The 20107-nt window shown below is 41.2% G+C and overlaps 1 long non-coding RNA gene across 1 annotated transcript; it reads left to right on the top strand.

Annotated features, from left to right (window-relative positions):
- Nucleotides 1-2202: 2202 nt before the first annotated feature.
- On the top strand, nt 2203-11136 carry LOC113967523. Its single transcript, XR_003534204.1, has 3 exons — nt 2203-2437; nt 7779-7856; nt 9369-11136. It is a non-coding gene; the product is annotated as an uncharacterized LOC113967523 (long non-coding RNA).
- Nucleotides 11137-20107: the final 8971 nt, after the last annotated feature.

The following is a 20107-nucleotide window of genomic DNA, read 5'->3' as shown; positions in this document are numbered from 1 at the left end:
TTATATGAGCATGACTTTAATTGCCTTACTACTAAATTTATGCAAAAGGTGAAGCATCTACAGTTCAGGTAATTTCAAGCAATCCTGAACTGTGCTTGTTAGATAGCTCAATAATGTCATGAGAACATGTACAAGGAAAACACATTTTCCCTTTTTTATTCTTCTGGAAAAACTCATCAAGTCCAAGGAGCACTCCAGGAGCAGGAGGATTCAGAGGAAATATGCTACTACTTCTATCCTCTCTCCTCTGGGACAGGTGTGACTTAAGCTGCATACACACACATTCCCTCTTTGGCACCTTTGACAGATGCATTTGATGACCTACTGCTGCAAGACCAGCTGGGAGGATCTTGGAGGCATCAAGGCAAAACTTCCCTCCTTTTTATACAAAGTGACCAGATGCCATAACACAAAGCATTTAGATAGCCACTACATATGGGGGCTCACAAAGGGAGACCATAAAAAAAAATATTAATCATGTTACAGTCCTTTAAAAAAACACCAAGCAGACCTGCTCATTTTCTTCAGTCCTCAAAGAATCACTGTCTTTCACCCCCCCAAAAGCTTTCTGATGGTGGTGGGAACCTGGCTGGTTGCTCTTCTCTACATGGTGGAGTGGAAGGCTTCCTATGCCTTTCAGGGTGTGCCTGTGGAGGTCATGGTAGCAGATGAGAACTAAAGGGGAACACTTACTTCCAGATATTCAAGAGCCCTCCCTAGTGCCAAGGTCTTCAGGGCATCAACCCCTTCAGCGTGCACGGGAATTGTGGTGGACACGTGCATGCCTGCCAACCAAGGAACAGGACAGCTTGTTAGCCACTGTCACATCCTTCAGAAGCATCAACCCTCTCTGTCTGGGGCAGGGAGGGAAATAGAGGATGAAACTCAGAGACCTGCGGGCAAGACTCATGTTCCTGATTTGCTGCAGGGATCATGTAGCTGGTCCCAGTGCAGCCCACAGCAAAGGGTCTGCCTGAGGGGGCACCCAGCTGGCAGAAGTATGCATGTTAAGAAAATTGTTATTTCAAATGACCGGTCTTCTGAGATGGTTTATGGTGTCTGACTTTTGAACATTTACATGAAAAGACAAGGGAAGGGAAAGAAAAAAATAGGAAAACATTTTAATGTCAAGGCTTTTTTGACAACACAGATGAACATCAGCCCTTACTGAGCTTTAAGCTCAGGATCAAAAAAACTGTTGGTTGCTTGAGTTTTCCTCCTGGAAAGACCAGAACCTGTAGTGTGCAGGGAGCCTGCCCCTACCTACTGGCTTGGCAGGAGAGAGAACAACAACCACACAACAGTATAAATGCACTTCTGAAAAGGCTGTTAATTAAAAAAAAGAAAAAAAAGATTGTATATATCATCCACATGACACTGACACATTCCAATTTGTATTATATGACACATACTTGGAATATTTACATGACTGATAAGCATATTAATAAGCGAAGCTTTGACAGGAAAGTATATTTCAAGGCTTGGATTTCTTTGACATAGAGCTCTGTTCTGGAGATAATTAGTGCTGCCTGCTTTCCTCTTGCTCACAGCAGAATTTTTCCTCATACTAGAAAGATTATTCAGAGCTTTTAAAAATCCTGTTCAGTTAAATGCAACTAGTAAAGGGTAACAGAGCACATGCCAAATAAGAGACAAAGAGAAAATAAAAACTTATTAATTTAAGGAATCATTTGAAGATCAACTCTGCATTTTGTTTTGCTTCTGAAATAGCTGGTAATGAATATTGATTTTGATGACTACTTTTACTATTTTTGCTAGACCATGAACTGTATCCAATGTTCACCTCTGAATAGGAATGAGCAAACCAGATTGGAAATATATATGTTTGCTGCTCTGAACACTCTTTGAATCCTTACTCATTTAGAGGATGAAACCCAGACTACATCCAGCCTAAGAGTCTGAACTTCAGCATCCATGGGAGCTTCTGGTTTAGTCTCCATATAAACTAGACTCACACTTCTTCTTGCATGGTGGCCTTTTCACTCATTGTGCTATGTTGTGGGTCCTCTGTCTGTAATCTGTAGGGTGTGACAAGTGTAAATATGTCTTTAGAGACTGAGATCAGATAGTTCCACCGTTTCTTCTGTAGTAGTGATGGAGGCATCCCACCTTCAGAGTGATTTTTCTCTATTGCAGTGTTGTGCATGTGTCAAAGACAGAAGAGTTCAAATATCTGATTCCATCATTATTTTTGGAAGGCAATCACTCAAAAATGATTGTCATAGACTTTCTAGTTTGTTTCCTGCAGTGCAGACTGGAAGGGCCTGGTCTTGGGTTTTTCTGCAAAACCCAAAGAGATTGTGACAGAAGACAAGCGTACGTCAGAAACATTTCTGCAGGTCCAGCTGGGAGTAGGTGTCACTAGCAGAAAGTCTGTGGCAGAAATCACCAGCAAGCTGAGAAATCCAGTGGGAAGGTAAAAAGAGATGTTCTTTCTTAGTAACTTTAAATCAAATTGGCCTAATATATTTTTAATTTTTACAAGCGTGAGCACCAGTTTAATTTGTTAGCAATACTGTTAAAACACATAGTTAGTACTTATTAAACCATCCGTCTCTTTATGGTGGTACATCGTCATGCGAAATGGAGCAGCATCCTTTAGTCTGCCAAAACAGAGATTATATTAATCTATAATAAACTGACGGGGAGATAAGTTTGGAGTGTTTTAATCAGACTTGATTCTCCACACTTCAGAGACTTGACTTGGAATTTGAATATGCATAATGCCTTCCTTATTACAAGGTGTAGCTGGTTTTTGTTTGGTTTTTTTTTTTGAAAACGAAGAGCCATCAGTATTTTTGCACATCTGAAGTGTCCCTGAACAATTAGGGCTGGAAGGCACTGCAGGAGGTCTTTGGTCCAAACTCTCCGAGCAACCTGCACCCCTGCATGACTGTTCTCATGGTGAAAACTATTTTCAGCATATGCCCATTTTCTCTCAAGCTCTTGCCATACACCACTGGGAATAGCCTGGATCCCTCCTCTCACCCAGTGCCCATAGGTGCTGAGAGGGCTGCTGTTAGATCCCCCTCAAAACCCATCTCTTCCTCAAGCTTAACCAGCCCCATCCCTAACCTTATCCACAAAGCACAGGTTCTGCAAACCCAACCACTTGGGGTCCTCCCCTCTAAACTTTGTCCAGTTAGACAACTTACTGATGTCTTTCTTGTCATCACAGGTCCAAAACTAGACACTGCATCTTGAGGTGAGTCAGTTAGTGCTGAGTAGAGAGAGAGCTAATCCCTTTTCTTAGCCTCCTTTCCTGCCAGGATACACTGCTGACTTGTGATGAGCTCACTGGTCTTCCTTGTAGAGCTGCTCCCGAGCCAGTCTACATAGCCTATGCTATTGCCAGGGGCTCTTCCTTTCCAGGTACAGGACTTTGCATTTGTCTTTGATTGATTTCCAAAGGTTCCTGTTGGTCCCTTCCTCCTACCTGTCTAAACTGTCTAAACTCAGTCCTTGAGTGACTGCCCTCCCCCTGGGGGTGTTGATGATGCCCCCAGTCTGAGTTCATCTGATGAGAGTGCATAGAGTCACCTATTCCAGGTGATAAAGCTGCTAAACAGGACAGCTCCCAGGATGCACTTCTGCAATATTCGTCATGTAACTTGCCTATAGGTAAGGAGCAACCCATTCCCCGCTACCATTTGAGCACAATTGTTCAACTCTTTTTTACTTAGTTGCCTACCCATCCACTTATTCATAGCTAACTTGGATACAAGGCCATTGTGGGAGACAGAGTTGAAAGTCTTGCCAAAGTCAATGTAAAGTGCATGCAGTGCTATCATAGAATCATATAATCATTAAGACTGGAAAAGACCTCCAAGTTCATCAAGTCCAACCTTTGACCAAACACCACCATGCTCTTGCCTCATCTGCAAAGAAATTGGACTACTCAGGCATGATTTATCATTGGTAAATCCATGATGGCTTTTCAGTCATCTTCTGCTACATGTGCCCAAAATGTGTTCCAAAACCAAATAAGTTTACAATATAACAAGCAACTCTTCCTCCACAAGAATTAAATGCCTCTCTGTCTTTTCAATAAAGCCTTCTAGGAATCCACCCTGTCCACCAGGTGCTATTGGGAAGCTCTATTAGCATTTCCAGAAACATTCCTATCCTTGAGGTAAATCTTCCAGTTTAGTGTTTTGATTGCAACTTTTATGATGCTTTAAACCTCATCGCTCAGATTGTCTCCCAACTGTGCAAGAGATTCATGCTCTTACATGCCTTCAGCATTTCTACAAAATCCAAATCAAGGACATGGCAGGAACAGCTATGGTAATTTTTTCTTCTGAAGGGAACCAAGGTACGGGATAGCAGGTGGAGGCTGGAGCATGCTCAGTTCTTGCTCCAGCATAGGTCAGGAATAAGGTTAATCAAGTTGGGTGCCAGGATGCGTGTACTCACCCTTTGGACACTTTGGAATCCACCAATACAGATGTAGGTCCTGTAAAGCCAAATAGCTGAGAAAAGTCTGTTTTCGTGCCAGAGCAGAAGAGACATTTCAGAACAATGCTGCACTCCAATGGAAAAACAGACCCACTTCTAGAGAGATATCAAGTCCATGCACAAGGCATATACTGTGTCTTTCTTGGGGACTGACACTATAATGTTGGTAGACCCAAGCCTCCTATATTGTTAACTAGTCTTTGTCAGGTGAGAAGGTGGGGTGTTTCGATAAATTAAGTAAACAAGATTAAATCTGATCTGGCCCAGTTGCAGGGGTTAACAGTCTTGGCAAAACACATAGCAAGCAGTGGTGGCATAAGAGATAGAAGATAGAAGAACTGTACACTTAAATAACTTCTGAAGTATGTCACTTAATGCACCAGCAGCATGAACCGTAACTTCAGCAGAAGGGAAGAGCACCATCTACTGAATATCAAAGAAAGTCGTCACTTTTCTTACGCTTTCATTGAAACATTAAGGTTGAAAAAGATCTCTAAGATCATTGAGTCCAACCACTAACCCAGCCCTGTCAAATCCACCACTAAACCACGTCCTCAAGTGCCCCATTCACACTTTTAAGTACCTCCAGGGATGGTGACTCAACCACCTTCCTGGGCAGCCTGTGCCAATGCTTGACAACCCTTTCAGTGAAGGCATTTTTCCTTATATCAAATCTAAACCTCCTCTGGCACTTGAGGCCCATTTCCTCTTGTCCTATCACTTGTTACCTGGGAGAAGAGACTGACCCCCACCTTGTTACAACCTCCTTTCAGGTAGTTGTAGAGAGCAATAAAGCTCTCCTCTGAACCTCCTTTTCTCCAGGCTAAACAACCTCAGTTCCCTCAGCTGCTCCTCATCAGACTTGTGCTCCAGACCCTTCACCAGCTCCACTGCCCTTCTCTGGATACGCTCCAGCACCTCAATGTGCTTCTTGTAGTGAGGGGCCCAAAATTGAACACCTTCAGTAGAGGTTGCTCATTCACAGACAAACCATCAGATACTGGGAACTGTATGGGTCACTGGGGAAGTTACTTAACCTGTATTAACAATTGGCTGGATCATATCAAGGACACAAAAGGATTACATCCCTCTCAAACCTTTAAGACCTTTCTAGAACTCTGAAATTCACAATAGCCATAATATCTGAACCCTTTCTTCACCCTGCTGTCTATTAGTTATGTGTTTATCTAGTGAAGCTAACTCACTAAACTGTAAAAATATTTTAAAATTAAAAAAAAAAAAAGACAAAAGAGGATTAGTTAAAGATTCATCAATTTTAATTTTAATGTAATGGATTATGAGCCAGCTGGGAAATCACTTATTTGGGTTGACCTTCTTTCATACTGTTGTAATAATGTGCTCTTCCACCCATCCCCAGTCCTTTTCTCTCCACTTAGATATGCTCTTAGAATAAAATAAGCCTCAGATTTATATTTCTAGAATTTTTTGGTCATGACTTTATTATTTCTTAGTTTGGCTTTTTAAAGCACTTGCTAAATTTGCTTGTAGTATGAAGCTACAGTAATCCACCATCCTCCTACACTGCAGTCTGTTCTATCCTACACTACATAAAGATTCTGTTGCTGTCACGGCGTGGGAACTGTGCATTGAAGCACCTAAAATAGATTCAAAAGGAAAAGAAGGGCTACAAAGAAAAATGGGAAGACATTCTGAGTGCTCAGTTCTGTGCTCAGGACAAAACTGCATTTTCACATCTCCATGTCTTTTGAAAAAATTAGCCCTTTACAAGGAAACTCAAGATAATCTCACTGTTTTGATTCATTTTCTGAAAGATATAACCTTCTTAAAAATTCACTTCTGAACTCTGGCCAGCCCAACAAGCACAGCTTTATCAGCTCTGTAAAAAGGGAATAACAGGTCTTGAACCAGAGATGCAGCCATTTTATTTAAAAAATCTGGTCTGCATGTGTTACTGCACAGTGGGAAGTGGCGATCTCCATAACACAACCATTGCCAGAGACAGCATAATCACATTGAAAGCCCCACCTCCATGCTTCTTTAGCTGCTGGTGCTTCACTAAACATTTTAGCAAAATTACATTGTGACATCTAATTCACTCATGCCATGATCCAAATGAAAACAACACATGACATGATAATATTATTTTTCTTCTTTTACTTGGAAGTAATTTTAAAATTATAATAAAGGATTCCCAAATAGATGAGTTTGTTAGCTTTGGAAATATCAAACATACCAGGAACAAATAGTAGGATCATATCAAAGTTCTATCTTTCAGGAATACAACTCATGCAATTTTTTAAAAAGTACAGAAATATATCAGGTTAAGTTTTATAGGCAAACAAGCAACAAAGCCTGATCAGCTTGTCAGTTCAAGAATGATAGTAAACGAATGTCCCATTTCACAAAGATTGCCACAAAATCATAACACAAGTCTGACCAGAGGTCAGAAGAAACTTCAAACAATTAAAATTAAAAAACAAACAAAAAAACCCCCAAAACCAAAAAACAAACAAAAAACCCCAAAAACCCCAACACCCTAATGTAATCAGTAGTTCTGGGGGTTTTTTTAGCAAATATTCCAATTTTCATTTGTCTAATAAGATACAACATTTTAAAAACTATACCAAACCCCCATTTTGAAAGGAAAAAAAATCATGGTGAATCATTTTTATTCTTTCAGTTGAAATGAATGCAGTGCAAAATTCTTTTGAGAAAATGCTGACTGAGAAGCAGTCTCTGACAGAGAAGCAACTTTCTTCTGAGCCATCTTACTGCAATTGCCTGTGATTTCCCTGCTCATGCCCTCCTGGGTACTATGTGTTTCTCACACACAGTCATTCTACTGTCAAGATGACAACAAATGTGGAATGACTATTAGGGAAAGTCCTTGTGTGGACAAACTCTCTGCAGTGATACACAAACCCTGCTCTTACTTACAAACTGCCGCCAATGGCTCTACTGTCACATTTCTCTCTGGATTGGATTGGCAAAATCTCTACAGCATGGCACACTATCTGCGGGATCTCTGGATACAGTAAACTCCTGCAACTGTAGGTGCCTTTGGGCACTGGTACCATCTGGTGTTTCTGGCTCTCAGCTTAGCGCATACCATTTTGTTTTCGAAAGATTGAAGTATCAGGTCATGCCTCAGCTCCTAGGAGGAAAATTGACTGATCATTATGGGTTGTGATCTGCAGAAGGTCATGATGCAGATGTAGACACCGCTCCTGACGTGGCCTTCTGTAAAACTGATGAACTGCATTAAGACCAGAAGTTCTCCACAGAAATATTTAACGTGACAGTTTGTTTTTTTTCAGTAACATGTGGAAGCCAAAAAATGTATAACCTATGCTTTGCAACCTATGATGCTGGAAGAGCATTATGTTCTTCCTTTGGTAAGCCTCTAGGGGACCCCTGGTGGCCTAGTGGTTAGCATGCAGGACTCTCACTGCTGCAACCACGGGTTCGAATCCCAAGTCCCCCGGGCAGATGGTAGCTCGTTAGCCCTGTGAGGCCATCCATCTATGAGAAGGACACTCTAAACAAACCTACGTCCTGAGGACCTCACTGCCATTGTCCAAGCTTGCTTGGCCCCGGCAGATGAACCTTAGGATTAAAGGGTGGGCTCAGTTCAGCGCAGGCTGTGTCTCACCTAAAAAATCCATTGCGCAGGCTGGAAAGGTAAAAAGACCTTTCCCCAGATCTTCGTTCGCGAAGACTGGCCATTATATTTTATTATATATTGGTAAGCCTCTGAGTCAATTTGCATTTAACCATTTCCTTAGCCATGCTGAACTCCTCTTGGTATTACTGGTGAAGCTCATAGCTAGAAATGACACCCAGCTCCCAATCTGGGACTTGTGAAGTAGTTCCACCTCAGAGAAGGTAATGGCCCAAGGCCATGATGGTTTCACTCAGGATGGGGACAAATATTTACGATATTCTGGTTTCCACAATATGGGAAAGGGGGGTGATTAACTTTGTCCTTTTGAAGCTGACCTTTCTGTGTTAGTATCTGCACAAAATTTCTTCATTTGTGGGAAGCTAAGCAGACCTCTTCCCTGAAAAATCAGTTGCTTTATAGTCTTCCAGATACCTAAAAGGTGCCCACATGCTCTCCACCCTCACAGGAAACTTTAGGTGAGTAGAACTCCTAAATCTGTGATTGGATAGAGGTAGCAACTCCAGTACAAGGAGAGTGAAAACACAGTGGTGTACAACAGGAGAATAGAAAAGAACTCTACAAATTTGAGATACGTTTTAGAAGAACAAAGCCAAGTGCACTTTAACTAGTGAAAAATTATGCACAGTAAAGCAACTGCTCAAGTACAGAATAGGGGACGTTGGTTAGAGGGTGCCCTGCAGAAAACACAACATCCTAGACTTGATTACAGTCTGAGAGCAAGTTAAAAATAGCCATCATCCTTAGGGGTAAAAAATGGAACATCATCTCAGAATGTAAAAAATGGGGTATCTATTATAGTATAGTAATACATAATTCCTTTGGTTTACTCAGTACTGGTGAGATCCAACTGCAGAACCAAGTCCAATTTTGGTACTTCAGGAAAGCAATTGAGCAATGGGAGAAGGTCAGCTGAAGAGCAACAGGAATTATCAGTGGTCTAGAAAGCACAATTCACAAAAAAAGTTGGAAGGAACATAAATTGTTTGTCCTAGATAATAAAAGAAGCAGAAAAGATATGACACAAGTCTTCAAGTACTTCAAAAGAGAAAATTTTAGAAGAAAGGCAATAATTTACTCACAACATTTACTGCAGGGAAGACGAGCAAATTGTCTCCAGGAGGCAAAAGATCAACATTAAAACATCAAAGGAGGATTGTGAAGCTCTGAAATTGACATGGTAATATTCCTCATTCATATCTATTCTATATGTTCTTATTTACAGGCACAGAAGGTCTCTGTTGAAAATTTTCCACAAGATTACTTCCCATCCGTTCCGCTGACAGGTGCAGTGAGAGATTGATCATAAAGCTAAATCAAATGGTCATCTGCTTCTGAGGAGTTAGTGCTGCCCTTCACTATATTACTAGGTGAAAATGCATCACAGCAAAAAAATTCTTACAAGAAGATGCTCTCCTTCCTGTTCATTGCCACCACGCTGATTTTCTTAAATGTGCATTCACAGACTAGGCAGATACAGACACATATGGCACATAACTGCTAATGCTGTCACTGTTCTTAAAGGTGACTGCCAAGAACAATTCATTGAAGTGGGTAATTTGCTTACTGTGTAAAGAAAATTAGCACCTTTGAAGCCAAAGTCTGGAAAAAGAAGAAAATGCCTTCACTGTTATATATTTTTGTGAAACAAGCAGCAATTAATCTATGTGGGCAGAAGTGTACACTGGGTCAGAATAGGCCTAGTAAGAGGATCTATTACCCTCTGAGAGGGTATTATCACTGACAGGGTAGTAATTGATAGGTACAACAGACACTTTGCTTTAGCATCCTTGTGATGTGGTCTGCTTAGCTGCAGCTGCAGATGCTTTTTTTGTGATTAAACTATGATTTGAAAAATTAAGGAACCTTCTGTTACAACTAATCTTTCCTTAGTTACCAGTGACCTGAAATAAAACAAATGTGGTAGAACCAGCATGGATGTCACAGGATGTTATTCTGCAAGATCACTCAGCATGCAGCCCCTCGCTCAAGTGACTCATGGTCCTGGGGACTATGGGGGAGAACAAACCCCCATCCCAGGCTCTGCGCTGAACTCACAGAACTGATCTGAGCTAGAAAGTGAAGATCTTTCCAAGAGTGATCAGCCTTGACCAAAGCCGTTCCCCTTCAGAGAAAGAACTGAGCCATGCCAGCTGGTGTCTCAGGAGTCTGCACACACAAAACACACATGCTTCAGCAGCAGAAGTCAATGAAGAAGGATACCCAGCTTACTCAGTGTTTTTTGGAGCCTGACTTACTTATGCACCTTATAAAACAAGACCTTGGTTTTTTGTGTGAAACCCGTCACCGGTAGCTGTTCACCAGAAATAATTTTGGAAGTACAGATTCTAGAAACCTAGCTGGTCTGGGAAGGAAATAGCCCAGAGATTTTGCTCACTGTGATTTGCAGGCTGTGCTCTGATTTCAAAAGCCCTGCTTGTGCACAAGCACTGAGGAAACAAGGAAACCCAAGCAAGTGCTGTTGAAGTGCTCAGCAAAGCCAGCAGGGCTGTGCCACCAGCAGTGCTGGCACCTGGGGCCCATCCATGTCTCTCGTTCTGCAGAGCTTGCAAGTGGGATGAAGACATGACTTAATGAGGCAGCTGGAAGCTGAATCTAAAGTGATAACAGAACACACAAGGGTGATAACACACTAGTGATCCCAGAAGACTATGTTTTCCTTACAGGGAAGAAAAAAGTATTCTTTGTGAAGAAATTATCCTTAAATACCATATTGTGTTTTGGGAAGTATATGAAAGATATAGGTCATTAGGAGGGTATAAGGTGAAAAGGGGATAGCAGTCAACTGGCAAAGAATTGTGGCTTCTTCATTAATAACTCCCAGCAGTATTGCAAAGCAGGAACAGCAGGCTGTGTTCAGCCAGGAAGTCCATCCTTAGAGGAAACTTCTGTTCTCTTCATATGTTATTTGTAAGTACTCTGTGAAGCTTGAACCTTAACAATTTGCAGACATACCACTGTGTTTTACTGTACATGAGAAAAGAGAAATCACCATGAAATTTCAGATTTGGAATGAGATATACATGTTGGCTGAGATATACATTATATCAAATAAGGCTTAACTGCTGATTTATACCTTTACCAAGGAGCAAGGTATGAGATGACATTGCTCTGCAGCACCATATGGTATCCAGTGTCCATCCATATTGGAAAAGAGAGGAAAAATAATAGTCTTGGAGAACAGGATGCTTTTCACAGAACAAGTGCTATGGCTGTTCCTTTTAATAACAGGAGCAGGAAAGCTGAGGCCCTAAAAACATTCTAGACATGGTAGCACTGAGAACAGTTGCAGAGCCTAGTTACTCTGCTCACAAACTCAGACACCTGAGCATCAGATCACTTTTCAAAATATAATTACACACTTCAATGTTTTATCTTCTAGTAAAATTCTGCCTTTAAAGAAGGAGATACTTTGATCTTTAATTTGTCCCTATTGATATGGCTGGAATGTGTCCATATGGCTGATGTAGTTGCTAGGCCACTCTTGATAATTTCTGATCAATCATGAAGGCTGGGAAAAGTGCCTGAAAACTGGAGGAAAGTAAAGGACAATCTTGACTCGAAGAAGGGCAAGACAACTACAGGCTGGTCAACCTCACTTTCATCCCTGGGAATGAGAAGGAGCAGCTGATTCTGGAAACTATTTCCAGGCATATTAAAAATAAGAAAATCATCATGAGTAGTAAGCATGGATTCACCAAGAGGGAAGTCATTCTAGACCAACTTGATAAATTTCTATAGTGAAATGACTGGCCTGGTAGATGAGGGGAGAGCAGAGGTTATTTTCCACCTGGACGTCAGTAGGACTTTTGGCACTGTCTCCAGAAAATCCTCATAGAGAAGTTGTCTATATATGGGTTGGATGAACAGACAGTAAAGTGGATTCAAAACTGACTTGACAGTCAGGCACAGAGAGTGGTGATCAGACACAAAATCTGCTTGGTAGCCACTAACTAGCAAGTTTGCTGATGATACCAAACTGGGAGGAGTGGCTAATATGCTGGCAGGTCATGCTGCCATCCAGAAGGACCTCAACAGGCTGGAGACATGGGCTGACAAGAACCTCATGAAGTTCAAGAAGGAATAGTGCAAAGTTCTGCACTTGGGGACTAGGACATGCTAAAGGCTGAAAGCAGACAGAAAAGGACCTGGGGGTCCTGGTGGATGACAAGTTGAACATGAGCCAGCAGTGTGCCCTTGGGCAAAGAAGGCCAGTTGTGTCCTGGGCTGCATTAGGAGGAGTGTTACCAGGAGGCTGAGGGAGGTTATCCTTTCCTTCTACATGGCACTTGTGAGGCCACACCTGGCATTCAGTTCTGGGTTCCCTAGTACAAGGGAGACATGGACATACTGGAGGCAGTCCAGTGAAGGGCCACAAAGATGATTAAGGGACTGGAGTACATCTACTGCAAGTAAAGGCTGAAAGGCCTGGGACTGCTCAGTCTGGAGAAGTCTCAGGGGGATCTTACCAATGTGCACGAATACCTGAAAGGAAGATGCAAAGAGGATGGAGCCAGGCGTTTTTCAGTGGTAGCCAGTGATAGGAGGGAAGGCAATGGGCATAAACTGAAATACAGGAGATTTTGTCTGAACATTAGGAAGCACTTTTTCACTAAAATGCCTTTTTTATAAGTACTTTCTTGTAAAATTGAAATAATGTATTGAATTATGTATTTCAAAATGAGATTGTGTACAACTGAGTTGATAGCTCAGTTATGCAGGAACCTGAAATTAATCTGTTTTCTAATGCAGTGACTACAGTGTATTACAGTTCTATCCTTGATTATTCATGAAACAAATTATGTGTGTCCTAGTTACAGAGGCTGGGACCAGTTTATTGCTATGTGGGTATGGCCAAAACTGTGTATTCTACACCCTCTATGTAATTTCTGATGGACTGTTAATAAATGGATTGTTTGCAGCAGCTGCCCAGGGCACACCTGACACCTCAGGCTACAAGCTGAGTGTTAAAACCCTGTGAGGCAGAGGAGTGTTTCTTTGTCTTCACACCAATGACTCAGCTGTGATAACTCCCCTCCAGAAAGGCATTAACACCTTCACACCCAGCCTGAGGGGTCATCTCTGCTAATGGGTCACAATGGACTGGTATAATAGGCAGCTGCAACACTCAAAGATTCCAAAAATCTCCCATGACTCACAGAGTTAAATCACCCATTGTGAAACTCCCTGTCCTGGGGGAGGTACCGGGCATTCCCACCTGAACTTGAGCATATATAAACTTCAGGTTTTGGGACTTCTGGTACCACTCATTGGATCGAGAAGAGGACCAGAACTTCAAGAGGACTGTGACTGCCACTCTTGACAGGGCTGCGACCATCACCCAGACCAACAGGTTTTCCTTTTCTTTTACTTTGCACCCAGTGGGGCCACATGGTGCTCAGCACAGGGGCTAAAGAACACCATTCTGTTCTTGTTCCAGGGTGCTGGGTTATATATCTGTTTGTTGGGGGTGAAAACCAGTTTTCTCTGTATCATTGCATTTATTGTAATCTTTTTTAGTAAATTGTAACTCTGACTTGTAATCTCTCTTGAGTTGGGTTCATTTTTCCCGCTGGTTTACTTCTAAACCAGCACATATGTGTGAGCTGGATGGTATTATTCAATGCAGAATACTTACTTTAAAGTATTGGTTTCTTCTTTTTGTGTTTGAGTGCAAAACTCAATCTAATTCTTAAGAACAAGAGTCTTCATGAAGTTGAAGGATTTGCTGCTTTAAATTTCCACTGACATTGGCAAATATCTCTTGCACCTTCCAGAGTATGGCCTTTAGCAGGTCTTCCCTTTCCTTTCTGCCAATCCTTCTACTAAGGTGTTGAATCTGAATGTATGTGTGCAAAAATCCATTGCAGAACAGGTTTTGAACACCAATTATTTCACACAAACCATTAACAGGTATGGGTGATTGAATAACAATTTTCACCCAGCAGCAGAAGCATCAGAGCTGCAACAGAACTTGTGAACTCTGAACAAGCTTCCACAGTTATGCTACCACCAAACGATTCGCCAAACATTTCCCCTTTTCTTCCATATCAGGAGCATTACCTCCTGATGGAATAATGATCATAATTGTAAAAGCAGCTGTGACAATTACGGAAAATGGAGGTCACATTGCATCATTACCAATTCCACTGCAGTGACTGTACTTTCAGTTGTTTCCCTTTATTTCTGAAGCTGAGCATGACCCAATGAATAATTATAGCTTTACTACTGTCCTCTATGCAGTGAAATGATTTAAATTGAAATCCCTGTGATCATTGTTTCATTTCAGGCTTTTGACCAAATGCCATCTGAAAGGTCTAGGCAAAAATCCTGGCTACTAAAGGTAGCGTTTGGATGAAGCAAAATGTCATTGTATATATGCAGAAGTTCATTCAGATTGTCAGCTAACTACATTTTTAATGATGTCCTCAGAGCGCTTGGAGTCAAGTTGCTTTTTGAAAACTCCCTTTGCCATTCAATTAAATGAATTTTGTATCTTGGAAATGAATCAGATTTCTACTTATCTGGAAATAATGTGGCAGAGGTCAACATACTTGAATTAATGTATGAAGTTTCCGCTTATTGACTCTGACCTCTAAAGCTCTTTTCAGTTTCTTTTGGTGCACCTGCCCAATCAGATTATTTTCAGTCACTGGGTTTTTGTCCAAGCATCAGCCTGGTTGGATCTGGGCTGCCCCTGCAGGTATCTCCGTGGGCTTCTGGGGAGGCTCAAGCCACTCATTTTTTCACAGCAGCACAGATTAATGCGAAACGTGCCTTTGGCTCATCTAGTCTGTTGTAAGAGCTTTTCAACCCCACTCTTTATCTCCAAGATTTCTGCTGAGAAATATATATTTCTTCTGTTCCATTCTCAGTGATCATATCTTTTTGAAAACACAATTCTGGAAAAGAAGTTCAGATCTTCATGCTATGCAGCCCATATAAAATAGTATTGTTGTTGGGGGAAAGAAATATTTGTGGCCAGAACCCATTTTGAACTGCAAGTCTAAATGGATGTATTCTCAGCCAAAAAGCTCTGGACCTGGAAACTCTGGGAAACCTTGAGGACTGCAGGCTTTTAAAATTAATTAGACATTTAGACACTTACTACTAGTACTTCAACTAAATCCCTCTGGTCTTGACTTCTCTCTCTCTTACCACTACACAGTTTGCCCATCAAAATGTAAGACCTGATGATGGCATCATCACTCTGTTCACAGAACCAGACATGCAGAATTACTTGTATCACATCTGAGGACTGTGCTCCTGGATAGGACAAAAAAAAACCATCAATGAACTCTGCAAGGTGATAGATAATGCCATACAAAGAAAGAAACAGGCCCCTGATGGTTTCCTGGAAAATGATAAAAGGATTAAAATGAAGAAAGGAGTGATATGGAGATAACGTGGCCTTTTTTCGTGAACATCCCAGCTGCTGGGAACTCAGGAAGTGGACCCTTAGGCCTATTTCATCTGTCTATCACCCCAGAATTAATTTATTGATTATAGCCACTCAAAAACTGCCTAAAAAAAGGTATAAAAAGAGATTTGACATGAGTAAAAAACAGGGGGGAAATTCCATCAATGCTGCGGAGATAACCGACAGGCTACCCTTTCTCCCTCCACCTTCTTGGGACATTTTGGGCTGAGCAATCGCTTTTTATACACATACACTGATTTTACCTTTGCTCTGTAGTACTTTAAAATCTTTACTTATTCTTTGTTAGTTCTTTTGGCTTTAGAGTTTTTGTTTGTGTTTTGTGGTATTAATATTCTTTGTAATCTATTTTTGCTTTAGCATGTGTGCCTATGCTTTGTATTATTATTATCACTATGTAGTTTAGGTGTGCTTCTTTTGCAGTTAGACCCTATTCCAGACACAGTGAACCCCATAAATGGTCACAAATTTGAATTAATAAACGTATTATTTCATGAACTGTTAGAGTGAGTCTGTTTTCAGGTGCTGACAGTTTTGTCGATGGCGAAATAACTCCTAGGAAAAACTTGCTGAGGGGTTTTTCTACCGCTATTTGGTGTAGTCCTTATATAAATAGGTATCAAATGTCCTGTCCTCTTGGTGAATCTGTTAAGAGAAGGGTCTCATTAGGTGAGACATTAACAGACTGGTTTGGACATTAAAAGGCTTTGATCTCCTAGGTGACGCTGGTAGCCAAAGAAAATAAATTAATACAAGTTGGGCAGAAAATTCTTCTTCCCCTTTTCACGTGACAAAGTCTCAGTAGTTTGGAGCTCAAAAGCCCAGCTCATGCTAATGTGACTCCACATGTCCCTCTCATTGCTTATAAGATGTCTGTGAGTGGTATCCTTGCTGCACTGAGAGTAGCCCAAAATCCTAACTGTACTTGAAGCAGATGTTGCCAGGAATCTTTTTGGTTTTGTACCTAGAAAACTACATGCAAGAGTCAGAAAAGGTGCTGCAGAATCTGAGAAAGCTCATGGTGGTTGCAGTCAGTAATAGGGGTAGGAGATGTTTCAGCTGATGCCAAGGGATGCAAACGTATTGTGTCTGGGCAGGGAATATAGGCTGCAGAGCAGGGAAGACTAGCACCCTCGCTTGAAGTATCATCACAGTTGTGTACCATGTAGATATACCTGCAGCTGTTCTTGGAGCTGTTCCCAGGTTTTGGCCTTTGGGCAAAGTGGATCCCATGGGGAAAAGAGAGTAGCCGACAGCTGAGAAGAGGGAGAGAAGGGCGGGAATGAGATTGAAATGAAAATGAAAACCATTGTCCCACTGCTGGTTTTAAGCTGTGCAAATGAATTTAGCTTTAAGCTAGTGGCCCCTCCCGACCTTATCTATAACAGAAATGTCTATGTTGCAGATTGCAGTGCTCTGGTTGAACCACCACCGTTTCACAGACCTAAGAAGGAGAATAGGCTGAAATATTTAAAGGTAAATACACTGACGTTTCTGTGACATGTGGTCTTAGAGTTACTGACCAGTCAACATAAAGAGGCTTAAAAATCTCACTAAATCTAACCAGAAAAGCAAAACAGGATGCTTGTCAGGCAATTGAATTGTCTAGGAGAAGCCTGGATTTTCTTACCACAACATTGATTTATGTCTCTAACTTAAATCAGAAAAACAAAGAATCATAAAATAACTTAGTTTGGAAGTAATTTGTTCCTAACTTACACTCAAAGCAAGGCTATCTTCAAAATTAGAGCAGACTTCTCAGGGTTCCGTCCATCTGAGTTGCAATACCTCTAAGGATGCATAGCCTCACTGGCACCTGTCCCAGGGCCTGACCAATCTTGCTGTGATGCTTCTTTCTCCCTATGTTCAATCATAATTTTTCTTGCTGCATCTTGTGTTTGTTGTCTCCTGTCCTTTCAGTGTGCACCTCTAAGAAGAATATGGCTGTGTTGTTTCTAACACTATCCATAAGGTGGTTGGTTGAAGAACACAGTTACCTCCAAAGTCATCTCTTCTGGATGAACAAGCCCATCTCCCTCAGTCTCTTCTCCTATGTCACATACTTGTGTTTTCCAGTCCCAAACATTTCCTGGTGGTTCTCCTTTGGAGATCATTGTATTTACACCTATAGTAGGGGGGTCCAAAGCTGAACACAGAGCTCTGGATGCAGACTCACAAATGCCAGGTAGATGTAAATGAATAATTTTCCTTTGCTTCCTCCTTAGGGTCTGGCTAATATCTTCACCCAAGTTTCAGAAGGAATCCTCACATGGAGGCAGTGTGCTCAGGTAGGTACAGACCCACAGTATGTGTCTGCTCCCAAGCTTTTCCCCTGGAGTGTTGGGGACCAAGGTGAGCAGTAGCCAGGCACCTCTCCTCTTCCTGTTAAGTCCCAGAGCCAGCAGTCATCATGTTTTCTTCTCTTCACAAGAACTGGGAGCAGACCCAGGACTCTCTGGACTAAAAGAAAAAGATGGTGGGAGGATGAAGTCCTGCATAAAATTGCCATAACATTGTTGGTGCAATACTAATAATTTTTTGTGTTTGCACACAGGAGAAGTGTGAGACATCTGCAGAAGTTCAGCTAGTCAAATGCTTGCTGAAAAAACACATGAAGGATATCTTCTCAATAATCTTCTTGTTACATTTTCATAAGAAAAACAGAGTAGGCAAAGAAATAATTCAGTTTAGCATTTATTCCTCTATTATTTCCAGGCATAAGAGGCATGTGACCTACTGTGGAAACTTAGCTAAATCAGGTGGTCATCTACTGTTTGCATATTGCAGCTTCTGCTCTGAAGCTGAGCATGTCCTAAAAAGATAAAAGATCAGCCCTTAAATGTAACTGAAAACTGTGATGCCTTATGTGGAATTTAGCAGTAGGCATGATTGACAATCCTCCACACCTAGTTATCAGCTGATGCGATTCTTGAGAAGTGAGTCAAGATAAGCTGTCTGTAAGATGCTGCCTCAACTCACCTGATGCTGTTACAGATCAAGCTCCTCCTCAGGTCCAGAGGAGGGCTGCAACAGGGAGAAATATTCATCTCAGAGGGCCCTGGAGGTACAACTCCCTCAGTGAATTCATAATGCCACCAAGAGACTGGGTGGGCCTTGGTCCCCAAAGGGTAAACGCAAAGGGTAATGGATGGTGGAGGCCTTGAGAGACCTGAGAAATATCGTAGCAGAGGGCCCCAGGATGTAATTATAAATCAGTCAGACAAGTGCAGGTCATGGAAGGGATACAACCTTCAGAGTCTAATAGACCAAATTTTAGGTAAAGAACATATATCAAGTGCATATCTGTGAAAGCATCCCTCTGTGGTGTGAGCTCAAAGGAAATAACACGAAGATACTAAAAATGTGAGCAAAGGCAGAACACCAAGAGCAGTACGGCTTCAGTATAGTCATCCTTGCTAAGGACTCCACCCCTGATCAATGCCACTACTCACTTGCAACAGGTCTTCCTTGCCTTCAGTAGAGTCAAGGCTGCTTTTTAAATTTCTACTCACCATATTTTGTACTATATGTTGGCAATTTGTATGTGAAGTTATATTTTTCCTCCACACTTAAGTAAACTATAATTTTAATTCTAATTTAATTCTGAAACACCCTTCATATAACAGAAACTTTATTGAGAGTAACACCCCATTTACCATTTATCAAACACAACCATCTAAAAATAATCCTTATTAAGTGTACACAGACTTCAAGCAGCTGTAGGACCTCAATCTGTAGGAGGGATTTTTCTCTGCGCAAAGAAGAAACTAATGCATTTGTCTCACATCAGCACCTTACTAATGGCCATATCCACAGTCCACTGAAACAAAAAGCCTGAGGGTTACTGGGTGTGGTGGTCTCTGGATTGGGCCTCTAGCTACCGAAATTTGAGTAATCTGTCAGAAGAAAGAACATCTGAGCCCTCTGAAAGCTCATTTAAATAAAGTTTTTAATAATCAAACCATTATGTATACTACTTTATAGTTTGCATTTGACATCTGCACTTCTCATCACCATGACAACATAGCAAAGTGACCCACCCATCATAGATTCCTCTAAAAAATTAGAGCAAAGTGTTTTATCAGCTTGTTAATTCTGAATTAAACCTTTCTAAACAAAGGGAACAGCAAGGCTTCTGTTCACTAAACTGAAGTGCAAATACACAGAGTTTCCAGAGTTCATGGTAACCAGAAGTCTGCAACACTTTTCAGAAAAAAATGTTAATCCATTTGAACTACTTTCCTGTTCAGGCAGAGAAGTGAGGAGATGTTTTTACTTTCTTTTTCTTTCACCCTCTAAAATCATTGCTTTTAAGTTTGGTGTTTTCGGTATCAAAAATATAAAAAAGTACTGCATGACAGCATGTTGGAAAATACCCATCCATTTAAAAGACAAATATGCAATTAAATTATGAATGGATTTCAAATATGATTTAACTAAAATTATGCAAGATTTAAAGACTGTGAGATAGATTATTCTTTTCTCCCCTGAAGCCCATGTTATGC

This window comes from Neopelma chrysocephalum, unplaced genomic scaffold, assembly GCF_003984885.1.
Source record: "Neopelma chrysocephalum unplaced genomic scaffold, ASM398488v2 Primary Assembly neopelma1_23, whole genome shotgun sequence".
Taxonomy (NCBI): Eukaryota; Metazoa; Chordata; class Aves; order Passeriformes; family Pipridae; genus Neopelma; species Neopelma chrysocephalum.
This window is presented reverse-complemented; position numbering and strand designations above follow the sequence as displayed.